This window comes from Bubalus kerabau, chromosome 13 (assembly GCF_029407905.1).
Source record: "Bubalus kerabau isolate K-KA32 ecotype Philippines breed swamp buffalo chromosome 13, PCC_UOA_SB_1v2, whole genome shotgun sequence".
NCBI lineage: Eukaryota > Metazoa > Chordata > Mammalia > Artiodactyla > Bovidae > Bubalus > Bubalus kerabau.
The window spans coordinates 47,903,565-47,919,616 of record NC_073636.1 but is presented as its reverse complement, the minus strand read 5'-3'; the positions used below and the strand labels follow the sequence as shown (position 1 = coordinate 47,919,616).

The 16,052-nt window shown below is 45.4% G+C and overlaps 1 pseudogene; it reads left to right on the top strand.

Moving 5' to 3' along the window:
• The first annotated feature begins 1,001 nt into the window (after positions 1–1,001).
• LOC129625180 (ferritin light chain-like) lies at positions 1,002–7,888 on the top strand (annotated as a pseudogene).
• Positions 7,889–16,052: the final 8,164 nt, after the last annotated feature.

Genomic DNA, 16,052 nt, shown 5'->3' with positions numbered 1-16,052 from the left:
CCCACTCCCTCAAATTTCTCTCCATCTCCATAACAACCTCTGTCTTAAACTAAATAGTGCGATTCTTACAGAGAAATGATGACACCCTGACCACCTATTATTGGGTCTCAAAGCTAAGACTCATTCCTTATTCCTCTTTCCCTCACCATCTTGCATCCAACTTGTCAGCAAACCCCACTAGTCCTACCTCTAAAATCTATAGCAAGGGTCCCATGCCTCTCACTATCCAGCCCTACCACCCAAGTCCAGGTTGCCATCAGCACTCCCACTTGGATGACTGCATTAGCCTCTTACCTGGCCATGTCTGCCTCAGGAGTCAGTTTTGGCATTTTTTGTCTTTCTAGGAATTTGTCTATTTTATTTATTTAATTTGCTAGCATAAAGTTATTTATAATTTCCTCTTACAGTCCTTTTTATTTCTATAAAATTGGTAGTTATATTTTCTCTTCATTCCTGATTTTAGTAATCTGGGTCTTCTTTTTCTTGGTCAGTCAAGATTAAGTTTTATCAATTTTGTTGATTTGAGTTTGTTTATTTTCTCCATTGTTCTTTTATTCTGTTTCACTCATTTCCTCTCTAATCTTTATTATTTCCTTCCTTTTATCTGTTTTAGCTTTAGTTTGCTCTTTTTCTAGTATCTTAAGGTGGAATCCTTTTTAAATGTAGGCATTTACAATTATAAATTTTCCTCTTTGTTGTCATTGTTCTAGTTGGCAAGTCATATCCAGTTCTTTGCAACCCCATGGACTGCAGCATGCCAGGCTTCCCTGTCCCTCACCATTTCCCGAAGTCTGCCTGAGTTCATGTCCATTGAACTGGTGATGCCATCCTGTCCAAGCTCACTCTGCTTACCACAAGATAAGTTAATGAATTCAAGATGAGGTATTGGGATCAGGAAGGAACTTGATTCGGGAGCCAGCTGACCAAGAAGATGGCAGGCTAGTGACTCAAAATAACCATCTTGTTGGGGCCTAGATGTCAGATTCTTTCACAGATCAGAGATGGGGAGGTGAGGAAACAAAGTAAAAAAGACCATTTAATTCCTGCAAATATCTCCTAGAATGGCAAGCCTCGTAGGGGAAAGTGTTAGTTTCACATCTTTATCGTCATCTCATGGGTGGTGAGAAATGGAATGCTGCAGCTGCTTAGTTGCTTCAGTCGTGTTCAACCATATGGACTGTAGCCTGCCAGGCTCCTCTGTTCATGGGTTTCTCCAGGCAAGAGTACTGGAGTGGGTTGCCATGCCCTCCTCCAGGGGATATTCCTGACTCAGGGATTGAACCTGGGTCTCCTGCATTGCAGGTGGATTCTCCACCACCAAGCCACCAGGGAAGCCCATGAAATGCACTCTCTCCTGTCATATCAACAAACAAAGATGTCACATCTATCTGTGATTCCAGCCTCCCCAAATGTGAATTTCTGGGCCACCTGGTAAGTAGCAGACTAGGGGTGCTGGGTGCTGTGCCATTTGCCACACAAAGAATTACAATCCTTCATAGGTGGTCAGGGTCAAGTTACCTCCCTGAAGCAGGCCAATATGTATAAAAACAAAAAGTGTTAAGCTCACAGAAGCAGACCCAGTGTAAATTTAAAATTAACCCTTTCCAGTTACAATCCAACCATCCCATCCTCTGCCATCCCCTTCTTCTTCTGCCTTCAATCTTTCCCAGCATCAGGGTCTTTTCCAAAGAGTCAATTGTTTGCATCAGGTGGCCAAAGTATTGGAGCTTCACCATCAGTCCTTCCATGAGAATTCAGGGCTGATTTCCTTTAGGATTGACTGGTTTGATCTCCTTGCTGTCCAGGGGATTTTCAAGAGTCTTTTCCAGCACCACAGTTCCAAAGCATCAATTCTTTGGCACTCTGCCTTCTTCATGGTCCAGCTCTCACAACCATATGTGACTTCCGAAAAGACCATAGCCCTGATTATATGGACCTTTGTTGGCAAAGTGATGTCTTTGCTTTTTAACACACTGTCTAGGTTTGTCATAGCTTTTCTTCCAAGGAGCAAGTGTCTTCTAATTTCATGGCTACAGTCACCATCCACAGTGATTTTAGAGCCCAAGAAGAGGAAATCTGTCACTGCTTCTACCTTTTCCCCTTCTATTTGTCAAGAAGTGATGGGACCAGATAGTATGATCTTAGTTTTTTTAATATTGAGTTTTGAGCCGGCTTTTTCTCTCTCCTCTTTCATCCTCATCAAGAGGCTCTTTAGCTCTAAGTACTGCTTTAGCTTCCCTCGATACATTTTGGTATGCTATGTTTTTATTTTCATTCATCTCAAACTATTTTTTAGTTTCCTTTGTAATTTCATTTCTAAATAATGCATTGGTTATTTAGGAGTGGTTGTTTAATTTCCACATATTTGTGAACTTCTTAATGGCCACTATATTGTAGTTGTGAAACTGAGCAGGACCTTGTGGGTCTCATGAGCACAAAAGCCTTTCTGTGTCCTCCATTTATTGTTTGCAGGAAATAGGCATCAGCCTCCATGACCTTCCCTGAGTTTCAAAAGGCTGAGTCAAACATTTCCTAATTAGGGAAGGGAGAGGATGTGAAGACAGGAGCAGTCAAAAAACAGCAGTGTAGCCTTGGGGTAGGGTCCCGTTCCTGCAAGAGATATACATAACAATATCTTTGAGCTGTTTTCCGGATACTAAAATCCCTACCAGGAGGAAGAAGTTTAACTCTATGCTGCCCACAAGCACATGGACCCCAGACTGGTTGGAACCAGAAGGTTGATGGTGCTGTCTCCTAGTTATCACCAACCAGTCAGAAGAATGTCCACAAGTTGATCATGCCCTCCTCTTTGATAAAACTTCTCACTACCCTCTTCAGGTTGGGACAGACAGTTTGAGGGAATTAATTTATTGTGGCCCCCTTTGCCTGGCAAAGCAATAAATCTTTTCTTTTCCACTTTACCCAAAACTGTCTCCAAGAATCAGTTCAATACTGGTGTGTAAGAGGATGAATTTCAACTACAGTTGGAGAACATACTTTGTATGACTTCAGTTGTTTTACCTCTACTGAGGCTTGTTTCATCCATAGTATATAGTCTGTCCTGGAGCATGTTCCATATGGGTTTGAAAGGAGTGTGTATTCTGCTATTGCTGGGGGGATTACAGATGTCTGTTCAGTCTAGTTGGTTTACAGTGTTGCTCGAGTCTTCTATTTCTTTGTTGATCTTCTGTCTAGTTATATCTGTTGCAGAGAAGAAGCCAGTTCCGACCCTGCTGCAGGGAAGAAGCCAATTCTGACTCCATATTAGAAACTGTTTCTTTGACTTGCTTTTTGTTGCTTTTGTTATTATAATCATACATAATGGCTTGCCTCAAAGGACCCTGCCCCTCTGCCTGACTAAACTAAAGTGACTTTGTTCAGCTCATAGAAAGATGATCTAACCCTGCCTACCTTGAATAGATGAGATTAACATATCCCTTCCAAAGGCTGGCCATTCCCTTGGAGATGTTTTGCGAGACTGAACACTTTCACTTTACTTCCCCACGGCCTCTACCTCTCTGTTTTGCCTTTTGACTTTCGTTTCTCATTGCTTCTTTTTCTCTGACTATACAAAGAACCTGGCATCCAGACCCTGACAAGATGGTTACTCTGAAACACTAGTCTGCCATCTTCTGGGTCAGCCAGCTTTCCAAATGAAGTCATATTCCTTGCTTCAACACCTCATCTCTTGGATTCATTGGCCTGTCATGCATGAGGAGAGTGGGCTTGGACTTGGTCGGTCAGTCAGTTCAGGCACTCAGTCATATCTCACTCTTTGAGACCCCATGGACTGCAGCAGCCAGGCTTCCCTGTCCATCACCAACTCCTAGGCTTGCTCAAACTCATGTCCATCAAGTCAGTGGATGCCATCAAGCCATCTCATCCTCTGTCATCCCCTTCTCCTCCCGCTTTCAATCTTTCCCAGCATCACGGTCTTTTCCAATGAGTCAGCTCTTTGCATCAGGTGGCCAAAGTATTGGAGCTTCAGCTTCAACATCAGTCCTTCCAATGAATATTCAGGACTGATTTCCTTTAGGGTGGACTGGTTGGATCTCCTTGCTGTCCAAGGGACTCTCAAGAGTCTTCTCCAACATCACAGTTCAAAAGCATCAATTCTTCGGCACTCAGCTTTATGTTCCAACCCTCACATCCATACACGACCACTGGAAAAACCATAGCTTTGACCATATGTACCTTTATTGGCAAAGAAATGTCTCTGCTTTTTAATATGCTATCTAGGTTTGTCATAGATTTTCTTCCAAGGAGCAAGCAACTTGTCATTTCATGGCTGCAGTCACCATCAGCAGTGATTTTGGAGCCCAAGAAAATGAAGTCTCTCACTGTTTCCACTGTTTCCCCATCTATTTGCCATGAAGTGATGGGACAGAGGCCATGATCTTCTCTTTGAATGTTGAGTTTTAAGCCAGCTTTTTCATGCTCTTTCACTTTTATCAATAGGCTCATTAGGTCCTCTTCACTTCTGCCATTAGGGTGGTGTCATCTGCATATCTGAGGTTATTGATAGTTCTCCCTGCAATCTTGATTCCAGCTTGTGCTTCATCCAACCTGGCATTTCTCATGATGTACTCTGCAGAGAAGTTAAATAAGAAAGGTGACAATATACAGCCTTGATATACTACTCCCTTCACAATTTGGAACCAGTCTGTTGTTCCATGTCCAGTTCTAACTGTTGCTTCTTGACCTGTATATAGATTTCTCAGGAGGCAGGTAAGGTGGTCTGGTATTCCCATCTCTTTCAGAATTTTCCACAATTTGTGGTGATCCACATAGTCAAAGGCTTTATCATAGTCAATAAAGCAGATGTTTTTCTGGAATTCTCTTGCTTTTTCTATGATCCAATGGATGTCTGCAATTTGATCCCTGGTTCCTCTGCCTTTTCTAAATCCAGCTTGAACATCTGGAAGTTCTAGGTTCACATACTATTGAAGCCTAGCTTGGAGAATTTGCAGCATTACTTTGCTAGTGTGTGAGATGAGTGCAGTTGTCCAGTAGTTTGAACATTCTTTGGCATTGCCTTTCTTTGGGAAATGGAATGAAAACTGACCTTTTCCAGTCCTGTGGCCACTGCTGAGTTTTCCAAATTTGCTGGCATATTGAGTGCAGCACTTTCACAGCATCATCTTTTAGGATTTGAAATAGCTCAACTGGAATTCCATCACCTCCACTTTGTTCATAGTGATGCTTCCTAAGGCCCATTTGACTTCACATTCCAGGATGGTGGCTCTAGGTGAGTGATCACACCATCGTGGTTATCTAGGTCATGAAGATCTTTTTTGTATAGTTCTTGTGTATTCCTATATGCAGGTCAGGAAGCAACAGTTAGAACTGGACATGGAACAACAGACTGGTTCCAAATAGGAAAAGGAGTACATCAAGGCTGTATATTGTCACCCTGCTTATTTAACTTCTATGCAGAGTACATCATGAGAAATGCTGGGCTGGAAGAAGCACAAGCTGGAATCAAGATTGCTGGAAGAAATATCAATAACCTCAGATATGCAGATGACACCACCCTTATTGCAGAGAGTGAAGAGGAACTAAAAAGCCTCTTGATGAAAGTAAAAGAGGAGAGTGAAAAAGTTGGCTTAAAGCTCAACATTCAAAAAACGAAGATCATGGCATCTGGTCCCATCACTTCATGGGAAATAGATGGAGAAACAGTGGAAATAGTGTCAGGCTTTATTTTTTGGGGCTCCAAAATCACTGCAGATGGTGACTGCAGCCATGAAATTAAAAGACGCTACTCCTTGGAAGGAAAGTTATGACCAACCTAGATAGCATACTCAAAAGCAGAAACATTACTTTGCCAACAAAGATCCGTCTAGTCAAGGCTATGGTTTTTCCTGTGGTCATGTATGGATGTGAGAGTTGGACTGTGAAGAAAGCTGAGCACTGAAGAATTGATGCTTTTGAACTGTGGTGTTGGAGAAGACTCTTGAGAGTCCCTTGGACTGCAAGGAGATCCAACCAGTCCTTTCTAAAGGAGATTGGTCCTGGGTGTTCTTTGGAAAGAATGATGCTAAAGCTGAAACTCCAGTACTTTGGCCACCTCATGTGAAGAGTTGACTCATTGGAAAAGACTCTGATGCTGGGAGGTATTGGGGGCAGGAGGAGAAGGGGACAACAGAGGATGAGATGGTTGGATGGCATCACTGACTCTATGGACGTGAGTTTGAGTGAACTCCGGGAGTTGGTGGTGGACAGGGAGGCCTGGTGTGCAGCGATTCATGGGGTTGCAAAAAGTCGGACACGACTGAGTGACTGAACTGAACTGAACTGTGTATTCTTGCCACCTTTTTAAATACCTTCTGTTTCTGTTAGATCCATACTGTTTCTGTCCTTTATTGTGCCCATCTTTGCATGAAATGTTCATTTGGAATCTCTAATTTTCTTGAAGAGATCTCTAGCCTTTCCCATTCTATTGTTTTCCTCTATTTTTTTGCATTGATCACTTAGGAAAGCTATCTTATCACTCTTTTCTAATTTTTGGAACTCTGCATTCAGATGGATATATCTTCCCTTCTCTCCTTTGCCTTTCACGTCTCCTCTTTTCTCAGTTATTTGCAAGGCCTCCTCAGACAACCATTTTGCCTTTTTGTATTTCTTCTTCTTGGGGATGGTTTTGATCACCGCCTCTGGTACAGTGTTATGAACCTCCATGCATAGTTCTTCAGGCATTCTATCTATCAGGTCTAATCTCTTGAATCTATTTATCACTTCCATTGAATAATCATAAGGGATTCGATTTAGGTCATACCTGAATGGTCTAGTGGTTTTCCCTACTTTCTTGAATTTAAGTCGGAATTTTACAATATAGAGTTCATGATCTGAGCCACAGTCAGCTCCTGCTCTTGTTTTTCCTGACTGTATAGAGCTTCTCCATGTTTGGCTGCAAAGAATATAATCAACTTGATTTCAGTATTGACCATCTGGTGATGTCCACATGTAGAGTTATTTCTTGTGGTCTTGAACTTGGTAACATACCCATTACTGAAAGTGGAGCACTGACATCTTTAAATATTATTGTTCAATTATTTATTTCTCTTTTCAATTCTAAATGTTTTGCTTCATGTATTTCAGGGCTCTGTTGTTAGGTAAAAATATATTATTGACTTAAAAAATAGTCACAACCAGCAGTGTGCTCAGTGGTCCCTCGAATCTGTTCAACAGCAGTCCCTCAGATTGTTTCAACAGTGCTTGGATGGAACAGACCCAGGGATGCCCCTTGCTCCAGCCTCCAACCACCCTCCAACACTTATTCTAGTTTCAACCTTCAGAATCAGCCACTCTGCTGTCTGTGATCACCAGGATCATCCACAAATTTCTAGCTTAACTCATTACCAACCAATGATGCGCTCCCAGATTTGTCAGTTATTCCATCAAGATGGAGGCCTCCATCAACCAGCTGATCCACATGCATCTGTGGGCCTCCTACACTTACCTCTCTCATGGCTTCTATTTCAACTATGATGATGTGGCTCTGGATGGTGTGGGCCACTTTTTGCTAGAACTGGCCAAGGAGAAGTGCAAGGGCATGGAGCATCTCTTGAAAATGCAAAACCGGCATGGTGGCCACACCCTCTTCCTGGATGTGCCAAAGCCATCTTGAGTGGGGTAAAACCCAGGAAGCTATGGAAGCCACCCTTCTCATGGAGAACCTGAGCCAGGCCCTTTTGGATCTGCATGGCCTGGGTTCTGCCCATGCAGACCCCCACATCTGTGACTTCCTGGAGAAGCACTTCCTTATGAGGAAGTGAAACTCATCAAGAAGATTGGTGACCATCTGACCAACCTCTACAAGGTGGCAAGTCCCCAGGCTGTGTTGGGAGACCATCTCTTCAAAAGGCTCACCCTCAAGCACAAATAGGAGACTCTGGAGCCCAGTGGGCTTTGAGGAGCCCCCCTTAATGTCAGGGCTTCTGCCTGAACTTGGCAGCTTTATATATGTATATATATATGTCACAACCTGAAAGTTGAGAGTTCCATTTTATTTGGGAAATTTTAGGAGTTCGAGACCAGAAGACAGCATTTCAAGTGACCCTGAGAGAACTGCTCTGAGGAGGCAGGGCCAGAAGTCAGGTTATATAGAAATTTGCAAAAAGGGAGGTAGTCTGAACATCAAAAGTATTTTTATGAATCAAAGAAACTAGATATCTCAAGTGAAGGAATTTAGTATTTTTTTATATACAGGATGATGCAAGAGTCTGGGCTCACCGAAATCATCCCTTTTATATACATCTCAACTATCTGGGGCCCGTATCCTGTGTTTTTTTACATCCTGAGTTCCTCAGTGTTCATCGTAGGGAGTGGCTGCAGCCTGATGGCTTCCAGATTGCAGGTATTGTTCTCCGTCCTGGTTGTCCTTGCTGCTGCTGCTACTGCTGCTAAGTCGCTTCAGTCGTGTCCGACTCTGTGCAACCCCATAGACGGCAGCTCACCAGGCTCCCCCGTCCCTGGGATTCTCCAGGCAAGAACACTGGAGTGGGTTGCCATTTCCTTCTCCAAGGCATGAAAGTGAAAAGTGAAAAGTGAAAATGAAGTCGCTCAGTTGTGTCCTTCTCTTAGCGACCCCATGGACTGCAGCCTACCAGGCTCCTCCGTCCATGGTATTTTCCAGACAAGAGTACTGGAGTGGGGTGCCATTGCTGATTGCAAATTTATTATCCACAGGGCTCCCTCCCTGGTTCCTCTTCAGGATGACAATCATGACCTTGGTAGGTAGGGGCAACTAGAGACAGAAGCCCACGCATCAGTCCATTCTCTGGGGCTTTCCACCCAACTGCCTATCCCCTGAATAACCAAATACAGAAGTCACTCTTGCTTTCCCACCCCCAACTTCCCCTGCAAGAAATCAAAAAGATAATAATATACTTCCTCCTCTACAACTGCAGCCTCCTTCCAGGAGGTAGCAGGTCTGCTGTCAGAAGGGATTGGAGCTACCTGAAGACAAGCTTCCCCCAGGTCCATATCCTGGCCTGAGAGCTGGATGTCTGAGGAATGAAAATCTCTTTAAAGAGATGGAGGGAGTGGCCCTAGCTGGAAAGAATTGGATCCTCAAGTCAAGAAAAGGTGGCAGGGGGTTGGGGGCTCAGCTGTGGACCTCAACTCTTCAATGATTTCATCCAGTATCCTGGCTCTTACAGAATAATATCCACACTGTGACCACGCCCCTGGCCTGGACATCCCCAAATGGTTATTTCACAGGCATGTCAGACCTACTGCATCCAAAACCAAAATATTGATCTTCCCTCTGGTCCACCTCACACCCCAATTCTGTCTTCCCACCACAGCCTTCTTCAGCTCAGAAAAACAGTAATTCTATTCTTTAAGTTGCCAAGGTCAACAATGTCACAGCCATCCTTGACTCCCCCTCTACTCTCCCCAGCCACGTAGAATCCTTCAGCACATCCTGAGGATCTGACAACTTCTCACAGCATCACCGGAGCTCGATACCACCCTCTCTTGCCCAGATTGCTGCTGCTCCCTCCTCCCGCCCTTGCCCATCTGAAATCTAGCCTGAGCACAGTAGCCAAGTGACCCTTTGAAAACAAACATCAGATCAAGTCATTCCTTGGCTCTAACTTTCCAACAGCTTTTCATGTTGCTCAGAGTACAAGCCAGTGGCCTTGGCCCTGTGGAATTACGCACACTCATTCCTCGCCACCACTCTCTCCCCACGCACCCTGTTTCGTCCACCACTGCTGCTCCTGAGGGCAAAAGCGTCTGCATTTGTTCTGCACCTGCCTGGGACACCCTCCCCCACCTCCCTCAGGCGTGTGTCCACTTGACCAAACATCACCGTGGTGCAGCAAGGCCCTTCCTGAGGGCCCTGTTTACAACTGCAGCCTCTTCTCAGCAGCTTTCCTGTTCCCCTCTCCCAGCTACAGTTTCTCCATCTACACGCCTTTTTCACATGCTTGCCACCTTCTCAAAAAGCCCCACGAGAACAGTGATTGTGTCAGCTTTATTTTTTGCTGCTTCCCCAAGATCCAGCCAGGGTCTAGCACAGGGAAGGCACCCCACAAATGTTTGCTGAATGCATGGAGGGCATCAAGATCTGGCTGTGGGGGCCCTAGGGTGGTGGCAGGATACCAGATGCAGACCGTTACACAGGTGCCCGGGAGGTGGATGCTGCCAGCACTGACTCAGGAGTGGGCAGACGGACCTCACAGGCCTGGACGAGCCGTAGACCAGGGACCTCCTTGGCTCTGGCACCACAAGGGCCCATGAGAGCAAGGTAGTAAAGAAGACTGCTAACGCCGGGGATCTCATCATGGAAACTGGTGGCTTGGAGTCAGCTTTAGTTGGATTTAGGAAAGTAAACTCAGTGTCTTTTAAACCTTGAGTGTTGGGAAGCAATTCATTGCAGAAATCCCACCATTTAGGGTCCCTATAGGTGAGAAAGACAGAGGTCCCTGTCCAAAAGGCAAGCAACCCTGTACTACTGGCCCAAGGCATTAGTCCCAGGACTTCAGACCCAGGGCAGCGCTTACCCTCCCACCAGGGCCAGTGTGACCAGGAAAGCAGTCCTGGGGTGGGAAGCACATAGACCTCCCAGGTCAGATGCTGCTGCTGATGGGACAGTAAGAGGAGCAGGAGTCAGGCAGCCAAGGGGAGCCAGGGAGGGAGAGACGAGGAATCAGGCAGGGGAAATATCATGTACACAAGGCTAGAAGACAGAGCAACTGGGACAAAAAGGGTCAGCAGGAGTGTGGCTGTGAGAGGTGAGACCTGAGCATGGGTTCAGATGCGGAGGGGGCGGACTCAGCAGCAAGCCTCAGCTAAGGTCACAGGAAGGCACCAAGCAGATCAATCTCACCCCACTATTGTGTAAGGATGGAGCAATGTCTTTCTCACCTATAGGGACCCTAAATGGTGGGATTTCTGCAATGAATTGCTTCCCAACACTCAAGGTTTAAAGAGGAAAGGCGACTAGGCAGCAGGGAGCCAGCTGGCAGTCAGGATGAATCTGAAGAATACTTAGAAGGCAGAATGGGCAGGCCTTGGTCACTGACGAGATCACTCCTAGAACAGAGCTGATGGTGGTCAAGTAATACTGGACTGGGGCAGGTCCTAGGTTTGGCCATGCAAAGTCCACATGAAGAGATCTCACAGGCCCATGAGGTTAGGGATGTAGACTTGGGAATCGCAGGACTGTGATGACTAGGGCCCTGAGAGTGGGCAAGAACACTCAGGAGAGCATTCAGTGGTGGGGGGAAGAGTCTCTGGCAGAATCTACCACCTCAGGGCAGGACTGGTGGGAGGAGAGATGCCCAGAAAAGCAACTGAGGAGGAGCAGCCAAGGCAGGAAGAGGAAAGCCGGAAAGCTGGAGAGCAAGTGGTGAAGGTCAAGGGCAGAGGATGTCTCTATAAGCAGAGACTGGTTGGCAGCATCCTGGAAAGTGACACTGGTTCCATACAAACAACCCCCATATCTCACAGCAAGTCAGCATCCCCCCATCAGATACCACAAACCATCTAGAATTTAACAGGTGTTTATTTGTGTAGTAGGAAGATCCAGATATGTAAATACGAATACTTTCCAAGGTACAGTTTATCATGATCTGACACTGCACTGAAAGAGAATCAGTTCAATACTGATCACACAGTGCACAGAGAAAGGTCAGCTGTGGCAAAAACACAGATTTAGTGAAATGCCAGAGGCAAGGCCAGGACAAAAAAAAAGTAAAAGTGTTCATCGCTCAGTTGGATCCAACTCTATGCGATCCCATGGACTGTAGCCCACAGGCTTCTCTGTCCATGGAATTCTCCAGGAAAGAATACTGGAGTGGGTAACCATTCCCTTCTCCAGGAGATCTTCTTGACCCAGGGATCAAACCCAGGTCTCATGGACTGCAGGCAGATTCTTTACTGTCTGAGACACTGCAGTGGGCTTCATTTGATTACAAAGCACTTCCCAGTGGGGCCAGGGAGATCATTGCTATGTTTGGGGAAACCTCATTAAACAGACCTTCAGGGTGAACAGAACTGAGAAAGTACCTGACTTACCCAATACCACTAGGCTTCCCAACAATCTTCAATAGAGGGGCATTTTCTCTCTAACACTTTTGTCTTCCCCTCCTGTTTTTAGAAAGTATTAAACATCAATAAAAATTAAAACTTGGTATCATCATCAACTCCAGAAGAGAATCCACAATGCATGAGCACTGAGTCTCCATGGATGGCCTTCTGAGCCCAGTTCCTGGTCCCCACACCCACAAGACACTTAGGGCTGGCCTCTCCTCTACCCATGCTTTTCTTGCCACCACCCTTGGGGCTTCTCAACAGTGCTCTGGCTGGACAACAACAAACCACTGTACCCTGCCCCTGCCTTTTTTCCCCTTGACTCCAAGTTCTTTGATTATACCGGCCCTGATGCCTGCTCAGCTCTTTCCCTTTGTAATCAGCTCCCAGATACCCAGCCATTGTGACATAAGGCAGCCACACAGAGCTGTGTCTGTGGATTCAAATGCAATAGCACACAAAGGACATCCTTATAAGAAGATGTACGTACATTCTCAATCCCCTTCCTATTCTGGCATTCCCTGGCACAAAGCCAGCAAAACCAGCACATGAACTTAATGGAGGTGAGAAATGGGTACTCCAGTGGCCAAGAACAGGGACTGCACTATGGGTGACGTCAGCAAAGAATTTCACCAGCTGCTAAACCAACTACAGCCTCTGAGCACTACATAAGGGAAGTGCTCAGGAGGTTTCAAAGAGCTCAGCCCTGCCCGATACCTGGGAGACCACAGCAGAAGCAACTTTAGCCCAAGCCCCAGAGGGTCCCTGCCCCCAGTTTGGAGCCATTTTTTTTCTCTACAGATAAAAAGCTGCCTGGGTTTATTTGTCCACATGTGTCACCACGTTTTCAAAGGCAAAGAGATTTCAGCTGGGAGGGTGGCTTGGGAGGTATACTTTGGGTGCTGAAGTGCTGGTGTTTTAGGACATGTAGATAATTTATGAGAACAGAATGCTGGAATAGGTGAAGTCTAGAATTTCATGGCCAGTGGCTTTCACATCCATTGGCTCTTGAAAACCCTGCCTCTGCTTCCCCTCGTACCAAATGCCTATCTGTTGAGGCTCCTTTTTACTTGAGTCATTAAGTTACTGGCAGTGTGTTTATTAATAATTGCAATAATATTGCTTAAAAGTGCCAGGCTCAGTGCCAACATACATTCTTTTTTAATCCGGAAAACACCTTTGATCGGGTATTATCTCCATTTTATACACGAGGAAAATGAGGCATCATGACAGGTTAAGTGCAGTGGTTATGAAGATAGACTTTGGGCTCAAATAGCCCTGCGTTTGGGCAGGTTACTAGGTACAATTCCAACTCATTTGGCTCTGATCATAGCACCTCCCTTTCAGGACTGTTGTGAGGATTTTGAGATAATGCATGTAAGCATTTAGCACAGTACCTGGCACAGAGTTTTTATTGAATCCTGCTGGTAACCCGAACCCAGAGTTGTGTAACTCTGGAGACTGGTTCTCAGGCACTACACTGCCCCTACCCTGTACACAGCCTGACTGTTCCAAGTCTAGACAGTGACCACATTCTCCTTCAGAGAGAAGTAGCCCCACCTTAACACCTGCCTACAGCAGCTGAGTGCTTCCGACTTCATTTAGAAAGCCAGCCTGATGAAATGAGGATGTAGACACGTTCCTGAATTCTCCCTTCCTAGTAGGAATGGTTTGCCTGAGCTCTTGCTCACCTCCTGCTGCCCCTGGTCTGATTTCCATGGGGAAGGAGGCCCTTTCCTCTTGCCCAGTGGTGCCGCCCTCCCTGTGACTTGACTCAGTGTTCCCCTCTGCTCTGCACACAGCTCAGGAACCTGCAGCACTCCTCTGGGCAAGTGGACGTGGTGGGGGCCAAGAGGAGTGGGAGAGACCTTCTCTGTAGCAGATGACAATACAGAAGGAAGGCCTAAAAGTTTTCACTTATGTCCTTACATATAACAAGTCAGGGGCTTTGTGTTTCTTGCTTTCTTTAGAGTGATAACAGGGTAGATGGCAGGTGGCCACTTGGGGATAGATGATGGGTGTTGTTTCTCTTGGATTCTAGGTTAGCAAAGGATCACAGGGGTGACTCATGAATGGAAACTATGCACTACATTGAAGGAAAACTATTTCTTTTTAGTTTTCTGAATGCAGACAGAGGAGTGGGGGAGGATATGTGTGAAGTAGACCATTCTTCATTGAAGAAATGGCATTGACAGGAGGAATCCATGAAGTTCTTGAGCGGATAGAATAATAATGACCTAGAACCACTGGCTTGACTGGACTGTTTCCTGAGCGTTAGTGTGGAATGAAGACCAGTCCCAAGGGCCCATTGTGTTTAAGTGATAGTCTCTCCCTTTCAGTTAATTGATGAAGTAATGATTATGACAGGAAGCAGGAACATGGTTGTGGAGGGATGGTAAGCAGCTGCTGTGATGGACTTATCCTGGGCCTGCCCTCCCACTCTTCTGGATGCATGCCTGAGAGCCAGGTGAGTAAGGTCACTGCTGGTCAACCTGAAATGGTTAAGGGACAGTGCTGGGAGGAACAGAAAGATGGAACCACTTTCAAACAGAAATAGGCAGTCAGTAGCTGGGACTGCACTCCTTGCTGAGAATGGGCTGATCTTCTGCAGGGAATGTGGGTAAGCAGGGTCCAGGACCAAGAGGAGGTAGGCCTGGATGAGCCTTAAATTAGGCTCATTATCCCCACTTGGTCCAAGATCAGCACCCTGTGTAGGCTGTGCCACAAGGCCCCCATCCAACAAGGGGAAACAAGTGAGGAGGTGGGGGTGGGTAATCTCTTTAATAAGCAAAAGCCGGGTAACCGCATGGAGAGTGATCAAGGGAAAAGGAAGTTTGTTTTGACGAAGACAAGGGCAGAATAGTGCCCAAGAGTCAAACTCTCTCTTCAGAGCTGATGGTTTTTCCAGACTCTTTCAGAGCCCCTGCTACAGAGAAGCACAGCAGGGTGGCCCATGGTCTGTTGTCTTGTGATGTATGCACAAGTCACCTAGACATCCTCCTCGTAGCCTTTTCTTCCCACCTTGACTGTGAAGAATAGGAACCCTGGGCCTAAGGGAAACTATCCCCTCCACACGGCCCCCTTTCCTCAGCACACAGTCACAATGCACAAGCAAGGTGGGCACAACTTGAGTAACTCCCAGAACAAAAGGCAATGGTGCCTAAGATATCAGTGACCCAAGAAGAAGTTTCAGGTGTGCCACATCTATTAGAATACTGCAAAGCTACTTCCTTGGAAACCAACCTTGGGCAGGCTTCTTATGGAGCAAGGCCACTGCTTTCCAGTTTTCTAAGCAAGGACGTTCTTCGCCCTGAGTCAGTCACACACCCTGACCCCCGGCAATGTCAGGGAAGCTCCTGAGCCTGGTAGGGTCTCCCTGACAGGCTGAGGATCTGAACTTAAGGATCCATTCGAATCAGTCTCCAGCTAACTCAGCAACTAGTTCACTCAAATCAAAGGGTCTGTTTAGTCTCTATTCAAGTGTATTTTTTTTGATATAAATTATACATTTTATCCTCCTTTTAGCTTATATAAATTTTCTATAAATTTAATCTTTCTACAGTGAACATGTAATTTTTTTTTTTAACTTTACAATATTGTATTGGTTTTGCCATATATCAACATGAATCCACCAGAGGTATACACGTTTTCTTGGAATCTCCTTATACAATATAAGTTACAGGATAAAAAGCTCAGTGGGGAAAAAATAAAATACCATAAATTTTTTCAAAGTCTACCTGTGTAAGGTTAAAAATTACATTTTGCCCCTTCTGAAAGAGATATTAGATTTCAAACCTACTAATTTCAAGTTCCCCCCAAGCCTTCAGCTTCCTCATCAGCAAAGTGCTCATGCCTTTCACCTGAGATAACTCAGAAAGCTATTGTGAGAATGCATTGAATTCAAATTGGAAAACAAAACAAAAATCTCTAAATAAGGGCTGCACAAAATCAAGTGGGAAACATAAAACCATACAGGGAAGAAACTGAATTCATGACAAGAGAGGGCA